Genomic DNA, 12,769 nt, shown 5'->3' with positions numbered 1-12,769 from the left:
TTTGAGGTTACGGGGCCCGGTGGCGAAAACTCTTGAGACCCTAGGGGATACATCTTCGGGTCATATAATGACGTTTGGAACCATATGTGACCCTCATATGTTGCCATAAATGTCCGTGGTAGGCTTGAGGTCACGACATCGGTGCAAGTGTTGAACGGGTAAATTGAATGTTTAAAGGCATATTGGATGGTTCCACCCACTCAATTGGACTCTCGGAGGGTATTAGGAACCATGGTAAAAATCTCTGCAATTTTTATTTCCGGGCGAAAAAAGGTTAAAAAATTCCAAAATTGAAGGCGCTATAATCCATGCTTTTTGAGGAATTTTGAGGTTACGGGGCCCGGGGGCGAAAAGTCTTGAGACCGTAGGGGATACATCTTAGGGTCATATAATGACGTTTGGAACCATATATGACCCTTATATATTGCCACAAAATGTCCGTGGTAGGCTTGAGGTCACGATATCGGTGCAAGTGTTGAATGGGTAAATTTAATGATGAAAGGCATATTGGATGGTTCCACCCACTCAATTGGACTCCCGGAGGGTATTAGGAACCATGGTAAACATCTCGGAAATTTTTATTTTCGGGCGAAAAAAGGTCAAAAAATTCCAAAATTGAAGGCTATAATCCACGCTTTTTGAGGAATTTTGAGGTTACGGGGCCCGGTAGCGAAAAGTCTTGAGACCCTAAAGGATACATCATAGGGTCATATAATGACGTTTGGAACCATATATGACCCTTATACCTGCCATAAATGTCTGGGCAGGCTTGAGGTCACGATATCGGTGCAAGTTTGGAACGGGTAAAGACTGTTTAAAAGCATATTGGATGTTTCCACCCACTCAATTAGACTCCCCGAGGATATTAGGAACCATTGTAAACATCTCGGCAATTTTTATTTCCAGGTTAAAAAAGGTCAAAAAATTCCAAAATTGAAGGCTAATCCACGCTTTTTGAGGAATTTTGAGGTTACGAGGCCCGGTGGCGAAAGGTCTTGAGACCCTAGGGGATACATCTTAGGGTCATATAATGACGTTTGGAACCATATATGACCCTTATATGTTGCCATAAATGTCCGTGGTAGGCTTGAGGTCACGATATCGGTGCCAGCTCGGAACGGGTAAATTGACTGTTTAAAGGCATCCACCCACCCAATTGGACTCCCGGAGGGTATTAGGAACCATGATAAACATCTCGGCAATTTTTATTTACGGGCGAAAAAAGGTCAAAAAATTATAAAATTGAAGGCTTCCACGCTTTTTGAGGAATTTTTTGGTTACGGGGCCCCAGTGGCGAAAAGTGTTGAGACCCTAGGGGATACATCTTAGGGTCGTATAATGACGTTTGGAACCATATATGACCCTTATATGTTGCCATAAATGTCCGTGGTAGGCTTGAGGTCACGATATCGATGCAAGTTTGGAACGGGTAAATTGACTGTTTAAAGGCATGTTGGATGGTTCCACCCATTCAATTGGACTCCCAGAGGAAATTAGGAACCGTGGTAAACATCTCGGCAATTATTATTTCCGGGCGAAAAAAGGTCAAAAAATTTCAAAATTGAAGGCTATAATCCACGCTTATTGAGGAATTTTGAGGTTACGAGGCCCGGTGGCGAGAAGTCTTGAGACCCTAGGGGATACATCTTAGGGTCATATAATGACGTTTATACACTAGTAGAAAAATAGTCATTGGCACCGATCAATGGCCACCGGTTTTTTAAAACCAGTGGGAAAAAGAAGGAGAAAATTAGGCGGGATTTTGAGGGAAGATTATTGTCACCGGTTCGGTTCGATCCGGTGGGAAAAATGTTAATCCCACCGGTTTAAAACCCGTGGCAATAGTAAAAAATAAAAACAAAAAACGCCCCTCTATTTTCTCTCTCATTCCGCATTATCTTTGTCAGTCCTCAACCCTCGACCTAGCTTTCTCTCTCTTCTTTCTCCTCTCTCCTCAACTAGATCTCCCTCTTCTCTCTCTCTTTCCTCTCCGGCCGTGCCGCCGTCCATTCCACCTCGCCGGCGCACTCTCCTCTCAGCTCTTTGTCTATCTATCCATCCCACCTCGCATTCACTCTCCTCTCAGCTCTCTATTTCTCTCTTTCATTTACCCTCGCACAACCACCAACGCCGCCGCCAATTCGAACCATGCAAGCATCAATTGGCCACAACCACCGTCGCTGGCGTCTTCAATTTGAACCAAATACAACAACAACAAACTTGAATCAATTATTGATTCAAAAATCAGAAATTTGATGTTAGGGATTCCGGGTTCTTTGGCTTTGCGTTTTGGTCCAATTATTCAGCTGATAATCCTCCGTTATCAGTCATTGCTGCTGCAAAAAATGCTGGGATTTCTCTGTCTCCTGACCCGTCTCTTCCATCTGGCTCTGCTCCCAAGTTTATCTTCTCAAATGGGTATAATTATTCTTCTCTAATCCCTGCATCTTCGTCTTGTTTATATGATTTTCTGTAATTGCCTTTTTTTGAAAGATATCAACCAATTAGGTCTTTTTTTCCTGCAATTAAATACCCCAGTAGGTAATTTTAGTTTAATTTAGTAATGTTGAGTTTCGATAAAGATAATTGTGTTGCTGGAATGAAATCATGGGATTGATAATGAATAAATGTGTAATTTTGCGGGGTGTTTTGGAAAGAATGATGCTCAAATGAATTACCCTTTCATAATTGTATGATGAATTTGTGTTGAATGAGTTGTCATTTCAAGAAAAGACCATGGTTTGTTTGGGTGCTACTACCCCACTACTAAGTTAACTAATTAGGCCATAGATTTTTATGTTTATTTTATGCGTTTTGCTAAAACAGAATGTATGCAGAGTTTGATTGAACTTATTGCTGTTTGGAAGGAATGAAGGATTAGTATAGTTTCATGTTTTTCTCATCCAACCAAACTAAAAGAGATTGGGGGGAGGTAGTTGTGGCATCTTTTAGCTTACAATTTGTGTATACTTGAATCTGGTATGTGATTTTTATGAGTTATTGGGAGTTAAAATCATACATGCTCTGCCAAGACATGCCTCACAGCCATGTTGCAAATTTATCATTGTAGAAAACTCTATTTATGAGGTTACTAAAGCATCGTTCATATATGTTTTTTTGTATCATAGGGAAAACCTCCGTGGAACCTTGGTCCTTCTGCGATATATTGGCAGAGTTGTGGATAAATTGACTCTATATGGGAAAAATTTTAAATTGACTGAAGAATATATGCAATTTTAAATATTCGTCTTCATGTGAAGTAAGGTTTATGTGTTATATATGCTGAGGAAGCTATCATCTAGATTCATAATCTTTAAAGCTTCTGAAGAATGTGTTTCCGATTTTTACTTGTGCTTATAATTCGTATGTTTTGGGTAGATGTTACATGATTAAGAAAAAAAGCTCCTGTTTTCAAATTGGTAAACATATTCTGCTTGCTCTGGCCGCTCTGCCCCGCATCACACATACACTGTAGGGGAATTCTGCATACACTGCATAGGAGAAAGACATGCATCTGATGGTGATCACTTTAGCAGCAGATTTAACTAAGAACTATATTGTTCACCGAAGCTTTAAAATACAAGCCATTATATCAACCCAGTGCCCTAAAAAATTATTTTGAATATGTGAGCTCAAAGGGACTGTATTTGTGCCACCTTTTGCCCTTGTTTGAAAAGGCAATACTTGCCACTTCTTCACATTAGATATGATGTCAAAGACAAGCTATGCAGGAGTTTTGCTTACTCTATTATGACTTATAGTACATTAGTAGCAAGATAGAAAGGAAGGGAGAGGGGTGGAGGAGAAGAGGAAGGGGAGGGGTAAGAGAGGGAGGGGGAAGTGGATCTCCATTTCTTACTCTATTATGACTTGTTGAAATTGGCTTCGTAAACATCGATTGATTAAGCTATATTAATGTGTTAAATTGACTGTGGGTATATTAATTAATGTCTTCATTTGGTTGTTTGTGCATGGATGGAGCTGCTAGTTACTTTCAATATCTAATCTCTTTGAAAGTGCACACCTGTCTTCTACCCTTTTAATGCATAAATCCTAATGATCTGATATACAGAATTTATCTTATGCATTATGTATGTTTTATTTTTAATTATTTTACCCTCAGCTTGTAGATCCTAATGTTTTTAATTACTTTTACAAAATGCATATCCTTGACCTCTTTGAATTTTGATTAATAATTTACTTATCTTATGTTGAAGTTCCTGAGATTTGGTCACATTTCCTTTTCTTTGTATATATCTTAGACATGGCTAAATTAGACCTTTCTTGACTACCTTTGAGATGATTTCAATCATATTTTAGAACAAAGTTAATGATAGTTAAATTTAGAGAAGTTAAGTCCATTGAAATAGATTTTTAAAATCAAAAGTTAACATATATGCCTAGATGTATGCTTAGAGTATACAAATAGATCTTCCAGTTTCTTTTTTTTTTTTTTTTTTGAATAATGATTTTCCAGTTTCTAATTTCATGTTTTTGATAATTTCTTAGGCTTTTTGTTTGTTGCTCTAACACTCCATATCTTGCTTAGGGAAGTATCAATTATTGACAAGTATACTTTTCACACAGGTCAGAAAAAGACTTGGATTTTATGCTTGCTTCATTCAGCGATCACCAGATTTAATATCACTTCAGAAGGTACCTTCGTGGCTGTATATGTGTCATATTAGTGGTTTTGTATGGATTTATTTCGTGAAATTAATCAGTTTGAACCTTTATAATTATTGATTGTTGCCTCTTTGATTGTTAAGTTGTTATTATTATGATATTTGGATGAAAAATCTCGATATTTGATGTTGTTTTGTCAATTTGTTGATATAATTTATGTGGGAAAATTTGTCCAGAGCTTATTATTAAATTTTGTATCTTTGATTGTTTTAGTTGCTATTAATTGATATTTGGATGAATTAGGAGTCGATTTTAGGAGATGATAAAGTTGGAGTGTTAGGTAATGAAATGCTTAATATGGAAAGTATTTTCTTGTTATTTTTCTCCATAATTCACGATTTGATGAATTCTCATTTATATTCTATGTTTTAGAAATATGGGATTTTAAAACTTTTTGTTTGAGTTTGCAAGCATAGCTGCTGTTTGGGACTGAAATTATGCAGTTGATCGACTTGGTCCCCTGCAACCGACTTGAGTACATTCGGGTTGTGGTGTTTTTTTGTGTGTTTGGTCTTGAGGATATAGATATTTTCTTCTCTTCCCATTCATGTACTCCTGCCATTCAATGTGTCAGGTTTATAGTTATGTATATTTAGGTGTTTGTGATTGCTTGTTTGATCAGTGGTTTTGGTGCGCGGTGCTTCATGATTGTAGCTTTTCAATCATTCTACAAAAAAGTAGATTTCATTAGCATGTGTCGTTGTAGCATGTTGTTTAATTTGTATCTTTGATTGTTATAGTTGCTATTAAATTTGTATCTTTGATTTTTGTAGGTTCTATTAATTGAAATTTCACAATTAATCCTGCTTTTTTTTCGTATTCTATATCTTGATGCAAGTTTTTGGTGTTTTGATTATAAAATTTGTGGATGAAAGGATTTGGGTGTTACATATTCTGTCGAATTTAGCTGGTTTTGTTTTATTTTGATTTTGTTTTACATAAAATTTGTATCTTTGATTTTTGTAGGTTCTATAAAACATGCTGCTGCCTCGTAAAGCTGTTGCAGCTGCTGCCTCGCCAAGGCTATTACATTGGTGTGACTTTGCTTGTATTTAACAGTGACTAGTATTTTTTTTAAGTTTTTTGGACCAAAATTGTAATATTACAGCCTTTTTTAATGAAAATATGTAAGTATATATATATGTTAGTGTTTATATGTCATTTTATGTGGAAAAAATGCAAAAAAAAAAAAAAAAAAAAAAAAAAAAAAAATTATTTTTTTGGGCCATTTTTGCCACCGGTTTTGAACAGAACCGGTGCCAAAAACCCCTTTAAAAAAAGCGGGAATGGGTTTTTGCCACCGGTTAAAACCGGTGGCAATAATCATTTTTGCCACCGGTTTTGAACCGGTGGCCTTTCTTGGGGTTATTGCCACCCCCCAAATGACCACCGGTTCAAAACCGGTGGCTTGGGGGAGTTTTGAACCGGTGGCTAAGTGGTTTTTTCGCCTAGTGATATGTTGCCATAAATGTCCGTGGTAGGCTTGAGGTCACGATATCGGTGCAAGTTCGGAACGGGTAAATTGACTGTTTAAAGGCATCCACCCACTCAATTGGACTCCCGGAGGATATTAGGAACCATGGTAAACATCTCGGCAATTTTTATTTACGGGCGAAAAAAGGTCAAAAAATTCCAAAATTGAAGGCTGTAATCCACGCTTTTTGAGGAATTTTGTGGTTACGGGGCCCAGTGGCGAAAAGTCTTGAGACCCTAGGGGATACATCTTAGGGTCATATAATGACGTTTGGAACCATATATGACCCTTATATGTTGCCATAAATGTCCGTGGTAGGCTTGAGGTCACGATATCGGTGCAAGTTTGGAACGGGTAAATTGACTGTTTAAAGGCATATTGGATGGTTCCACCCACTCAATTGGACTCTCGGAGGGTATTAGGAACCATGTTAAACATCTCATCAATTTTTATTTCCGGGCGAAAAAAGGTAAAAAAATTCCAAAATTGAAGGCTATTATAAAATAAGGGGAAAAAGGAGAATAAGAGAGAGATGTAGAGAGGTAATAGTGTTATGTCTATATTCATCCATTTCATGACCATCTATATATATACAAGATGTGAACACATTGTAACTTATATGGACAATGAAGAGTCCATTCATGAGAGGGTTAATGTGGACTAATGACAAAGGTGGGTTACAAGGATGCTATTAAAACAATACTTAAGGTAGTGATAAAAGAGATAATTATAAGCTTAATGACCATCCATAATAACATATTTTATAACACTCCCCCTTGGATGGTCATTATCTAAAAATAGAATAATGCGCATATATGCTGCCTCATTAAAAACATTTCCAGGAAAAACCCTGTGGGAAAAAACCATGGATAAGGGAAAAAGAGTGCAGCGCGCAATTACTCCCCCTCATTATTATATCACTGAAGATCTTTGAGATGACGCAATCCAATACGATAAACTAACTTTTTAAATGTTGCGGTCGGAAGAGCCTTAGTGAATAAGTCTGCTAAATTCTCACTTGAACGAATCTGCAATACTTTTATGTCTCCATTCTTCTGAAGATCATGAGTGAAGAAAAATTTGGGTAAGATGTGCTTTGTTCTGTCGCCTTTGATGTATCCTTCCTTAAGTTGAGCAATACAAGCTGCATTATCCTCATATAAAGTTGTCGGTGCCTCCTTCCCAGATGATAAACCACAAACTTCTTTTATGTGTTGAATTACCGACCTTAACCATACACATTCACAACTAGCCTCGTGAATTGCTAAAATCTCAGAATGATTGGAAGAAGTAGCTGCAATAGTTTGTTTCATAGAACGCCAAGAAATGGCAGTACCACCATATGTGAACACATATCCAGTTTTTGATCGACCATTATGAGGATCAGATAAATAACCTGCATCTGCAAAACCAATCAAATTTTCTTTGGACAACTTTGGGAAAAATAAACCCATATCCTTCGTACCTTGAAGATAACGAAGTAAATGTTTGATCCCATTCCAATGCCTCCGAGTGGGACATGAACTAAACCTTGCTAATAAATTAACTGAAAATGATATGTCGGGTCGTGTATGACTTGCAAGGTACATTAGTGCTCCAATTGCACTAAGATATGGTACTTCAGGACCAAGAATCTCTTCATCATTTTCCCAAGGTCGGAATGGATCTTTATCTACTTCAAGTGATCTTACAACCATAGTGCTACTCAATGGATGTGCTGTATCCATAGAGAATCTTTTAAGAACCTTTTCTATGTATGTTGATTGATGCACAAGGATTCCATTCTCTAGATGCTCTATTTGTAACCCCAAGCAGAATTGTGTTGATAAAGTATTATAAAATAAGAGAGAGGAAAGGGAGAATATAAGAGAAAGAGAGATAGATATGCAATTGTGTTGTCTATTTTAATGGAGCATTTACAGCTGGAATATGTGTCTTGGTTACTCTTTTTAGGTCAGCAAACGAGTCTGGCAATTGATTCGCTAAACTTTGTAAATGAATTATCTTTTGAACTTCCAGTTCACATTGTTTAGTTTGAGGATCAAGATAGGATAATGATAATTCATTCCATTTAATTTCCTTTTCCAGCTCTCTCTTTTCTCCCCCTAATGTTGGGAAAAGTGACTCGTTAAAATGACAATCTGCAAAACGAGCCGTAAATAAATCCCCTGTTGTAGGCTCAAGATATTTAATTATTGACGGGGATTCAAACCCAACATATATTCCCAACCTCCTTTGAGGGCCCATCTTAGAACGTTGTGGTGGAGCTATTGGAACATAAACCGCACATCCAAAAATTCTTAGATGGGAATATTTGGTTCCTGACCATAAACCAATTGTAATGGGGAGAACTTATGATAACTTGTTGGCCTAATGCGAATTAGTGCTGCTGCATGTAATATAGCATGTCCCCAAGCAGAAATTGGGAGATTGGATTTCATAAGCAATGGTCTAGCAATTAACTGAAGACGTTTAATTAATGACTCAGCCAGACCATTTTGTGTATGAACATGTGTTACAGGATGTTCAACATTTATCCCAATCGACATGCAATAATCATTGAAAGCTTGAGATGTAAATTCACCAGCATTATCAAGCCGAATAGTCTTAATAGGAGTATCTGGAAAATGTGCCCGTAACTTAATCAATTGGGCAAGTAATCTCGCAAACGCCAGGTTACGAGTTGATAACAAGGAAACATGTGACCATCTAGTTGATGCATCAATTAAAACCATAAATATATCTAAATGGTCCACATGGGGGATGTATAGGCCCACAAATATCTCCTTGTATACGTTCCAGAAAACTAATTGATTCAAAATTAATTTTAGCTGGTGATGGGCGAATTATTAACTTGCCTTCTGAGCAAGCAGCACAGGAAAAATTATTATGAAGAATCTGCTGGCTCTTCAAAGAATGTTCACATGAATTCATAATTATTTTTCGCATCATTATCGAACCGGGATGGTCTAACCGGTCATGCCAAACAACAAAATTATCAGTAAACTTCTGGTTTACTATAGCATGAGTTTCAATAGTATTGATTTTTGTGTAGTACAAACCACTGGAGAATGTAGGGAGTTTCTCCAAAACATGTTTTGTGCCTTGAGTTATTTTTGTGATTTGAAGGAATTCGCTATTTTCTTCATTGATTGTCTCAATATGATAGCCATTGTTGCGAATATCCTTAAAACTTAATAAATTTCTTTGAGACAATGGGGAGTATAAAGCATCAATTATTTTAATTTCAGTTCCCCAAGGCAATTTTATAGTGGCTCTTCCGGAGCCCTCAATAATATTTGTACTACCCGATATGGTACTCACATTAATCCTTTTCATCATTAATGTAGAGAAGTATTTTTTATTTCTAAGTATTGTATGAGTAGTGGCACTGTCAGCAAGACATAATTCTTCACCATTCATAGCAAACTGAACTTGAGTAATATCCATGTTCTTCATGAAATAAAATATATGTCAAAATATTAAGCATTAAAATAAAGATGATAAAATAAATAATTCAATAAAAACACCCAAATATTTCATAAATTCATAAAGCATATAAAGTCCTTATTACAACCATAGAAAATAACATAAGTAAATAACTAGAAAAAGTCTAATACTTAAAGTTGACATAAAATAATATAAATTAATTATTCCCTTCCGGAGCATTGAAGAAATCACCAACTTCTAAATGAGTTGTACTGTCGAAATCAAAATTATTCCCTTCCGGGGAAGTAAGGAAATTAGCAACATCGAAATGATTTGCATTGCCAAAATCAAAATCACCTTCACCATCTTCAAGAACAAGGTTTGCCTCAACTTTCTTTCCTTTCTTCAATGATTCTTGATAAAGTTCAATAAGATGCTTTGGAGTTTTACAAACCCGAGACCAATGGCCTTTTCCTCCACAACGGTAACATATATTGGTCTCATTTTTCTCTTAATCATCCCTACGTTCCCACTTCTAGTGGGAATGATAATTTGTGTAATGACCTCCACGACCTCTACCATATCCACTAAAACCACGCACACAACCGCGACCACGCCATTGGCCACGACCGCGACCACGACCTCTACCTCGACCACTACTACTGGAATGGTCTCTGTTTTTAGTTTCTTTCCCATTATGGGTTGTCACATTCGCTTCAGGGAATGGAGTAGAGCCAGTAGGACGTGATTCATGATTTTTCATTAGCAGCTCGTTATTTTGCTCAGCCACAAGAAGACAAGATATTAATTCAGAATATTTTTTTAAAACCTTTTTCTCTATATTGTGTCTGCAGGACAATATTATTAGCATGGAAAGTGGAGTATTTCTTTTCAAGCATTTCTGCATCAGTAATATTTTCTCCACATAATTTCAATTGAGAAGTTATTTTAAACATAGCTGAGTTATATTCACTAACAGATTTAAAATCTTGTAATCTCAAATTCAACCATTCATAACGAGCTCTAGGGAGTATCACTGTTTTTTGGTGGTCATACCTTTCCTTTAGATTGCTCCAAAGGATTTGTGGGTCTTTCACAGTTAAATATTCATTTTTGAGCCCTTCATGGAGGTGATGGCGAAGGAAAATCATGGCTTTAGCCTTATCTTGAGGTGTTGCCTCATTAGCCTCCTTAATAGTTTCACCAAGGCCTTTAGCATCTAGGTGTATTTCAGCATCTAACACCCATGATAAATAATTCTTTCCGGTAATATCAAGGGCCACAAATTCAAGCTTGGCAAGATTCGACATATTTCACTATATAAAATAATATTCAAAATTAGATCTCATAAAATATCAAACATATACATATCAAATTATAATGGTTTATAAAAGGTATTAAACATGTATTGGCAAAATAAAATCAAACAGTATTTATATAACCAAGGCTTGCTAATATTAAGATCATATATTAATATGTATGATAATCATATATACTTAATCAAGCAAACTAGACAAACACTAATCAAGGGTAATGCACATATCAAAATAAAAATGTTGCAGCAATAATTCAAAGTCATGATAATAAATTAAATCAGTAGCTACCATTATAGTATAAAATATACGTAGTAGAAATTACCAATGCACTCATAACTAGTGGTAATCAAATTATAAAGTACGTCTAACATTCTCCTAATATATGAAGTCAAATACAATATAAAGTCAAATACAATGGAAATATGAATGCTATTACTTTCGGGAAGAATGACATAAAACAAAGTTGGGGAAAACTCAAATAAAGGTTTGACATAACAATATGTAAGAAATTAATAATCAACCAAAGAGGCTAATAGTACTATTTTATGTAACAATATGTGACGTTATAGTCCATAACAAGATTCGACCCCCGAATCTATGTAAAAGAAAACTTACGTAGATGATTATGATCTTTTGTTACATTATTTGACTATGGTTTCCTTTGATTTTTGATAGGTAAAGCAATGATGCTGATAACGTATTATAAAATAAGGGGAAAAAGGAGAATAAGAGAGAGCTGTAGAGAGGTAATAGTGTTATGTCTATATTAATCCATTTCATGACCATCTATATATATACAAGATGTGAACACATTGTAACTTATATAGACAATGAAGAGTCCATCCATGAGAGGGTTAATGTGGACTAATGACTAAGGAGGGTTACAAGGATACTATTAAAACCATACTTAAGGTAGTCATAAAAGAGATAATTATAAGCTTAATGACCATCCATAATAACATATTATATAACAAAGGCTATAATATCCACGCTTTTTGAGGAATTTTGAGGTCACGGGACCCGGTGGCGAAAAGTCTTGAGACCCTAGGGGATACATCTTAGGGTCATATAATGACGTTTGGAACCATATATGACCCTTATATGTTGCCATAAATGTCCGTGGTAGGCTTGATGTCATGATATCGGTGCAAGTTTGGAACGGGTAAATTGACTGTTTAAAGGCTTATTGGATGGTTCTACCCACTCAATTGGACTTCCGGAGGGTATTAGGAACCATGGTAAACATATCGGCAATTTTTATTTCTGGGCGAAAAAAGGTTAAAAATTCCAAAATTGAAAGCTATAATCCACGCTTTTTGAGGAATTTTAAGGTTACGGGGCTCGGTGGCAAAAAGTCTTGACACCCTAGGGGATACATCTTAGGGTCATATAATGACGTTTGGAACCATATATGACCCTTATATGGTGCCATAAATGTCCGTGGTAGGCTTGAGGTCACGATATCGGTGCATGTTTGGAACGGGTAAATTGACTGTTTAAAGGCATATTGGATGGTTCCACCCACTCAATTGGACTCCCGGAGGGTATTAGTAACCATGGTAAACATCTCGGCAATTTTTATTTCCAGGCGAAAAAAGGTCAAAAAATTCCAAAATTGATCCACGCTTTTTGAGGAATTTTGAGGTTACGGGGCCCGGTGGCGAAAAGTCTTGAGACCCTAGGGGATACATCTTAGGGTCATATAATGACGTTTGGAACCATATATGACCCTTATATGTTGCCATAAATGTCCGTGGTAGGCTTGAGGTCACGATATCGATGCAAGTTCGGAACGGGTAAATTGACTGTTTAAAGGCATCCACCCACTCAATTGGACTCCCGGAGAGTATTAGGAACCATGGTA

General features: G+C 36.5%; 1 long non-coding RNA gene across 1 annotated transcript; it reads left to right on the top strand.

Annotated features, from left to right (window-relative positions):
* The first annotated feature begins 1,887 nt into the window (after positions 1-1,887).
* Positions 1,888-5,828, top strand: LOC145615192 (uncharacterized). The gene is made up of 3 exons (XR_014107245.1): positions 1,888-2,418; positions 4,588-4,656; positions 5,653-5,828. It is a non-coding gene; the product is annotated as an uncharacterized LOC145615192 (long non-coding RNA).
* The last annotated feature ends 6,941 nt before the right edge of the window (positions 5,829-12,769 follow it).

Source organism: Chenopodium album, chromosome 25 (genome assembly GCF_948465745.1).
Source record: "Chenopodium album chromosome 25, dcCheAlbu1.1, whole genome shotgun sequence".
Classification (NCBI taxonomy): domain Eukaryota; kingdom Viridiplantae; phylum Streptophyta; class Magnoliopsida; order Caryophyllales; family Amaranthaceae; genus Chenopodium; species Chenopodium album.
This window is presented reverse-complemented; position numbering and strand designations above follow the sequence as displayed.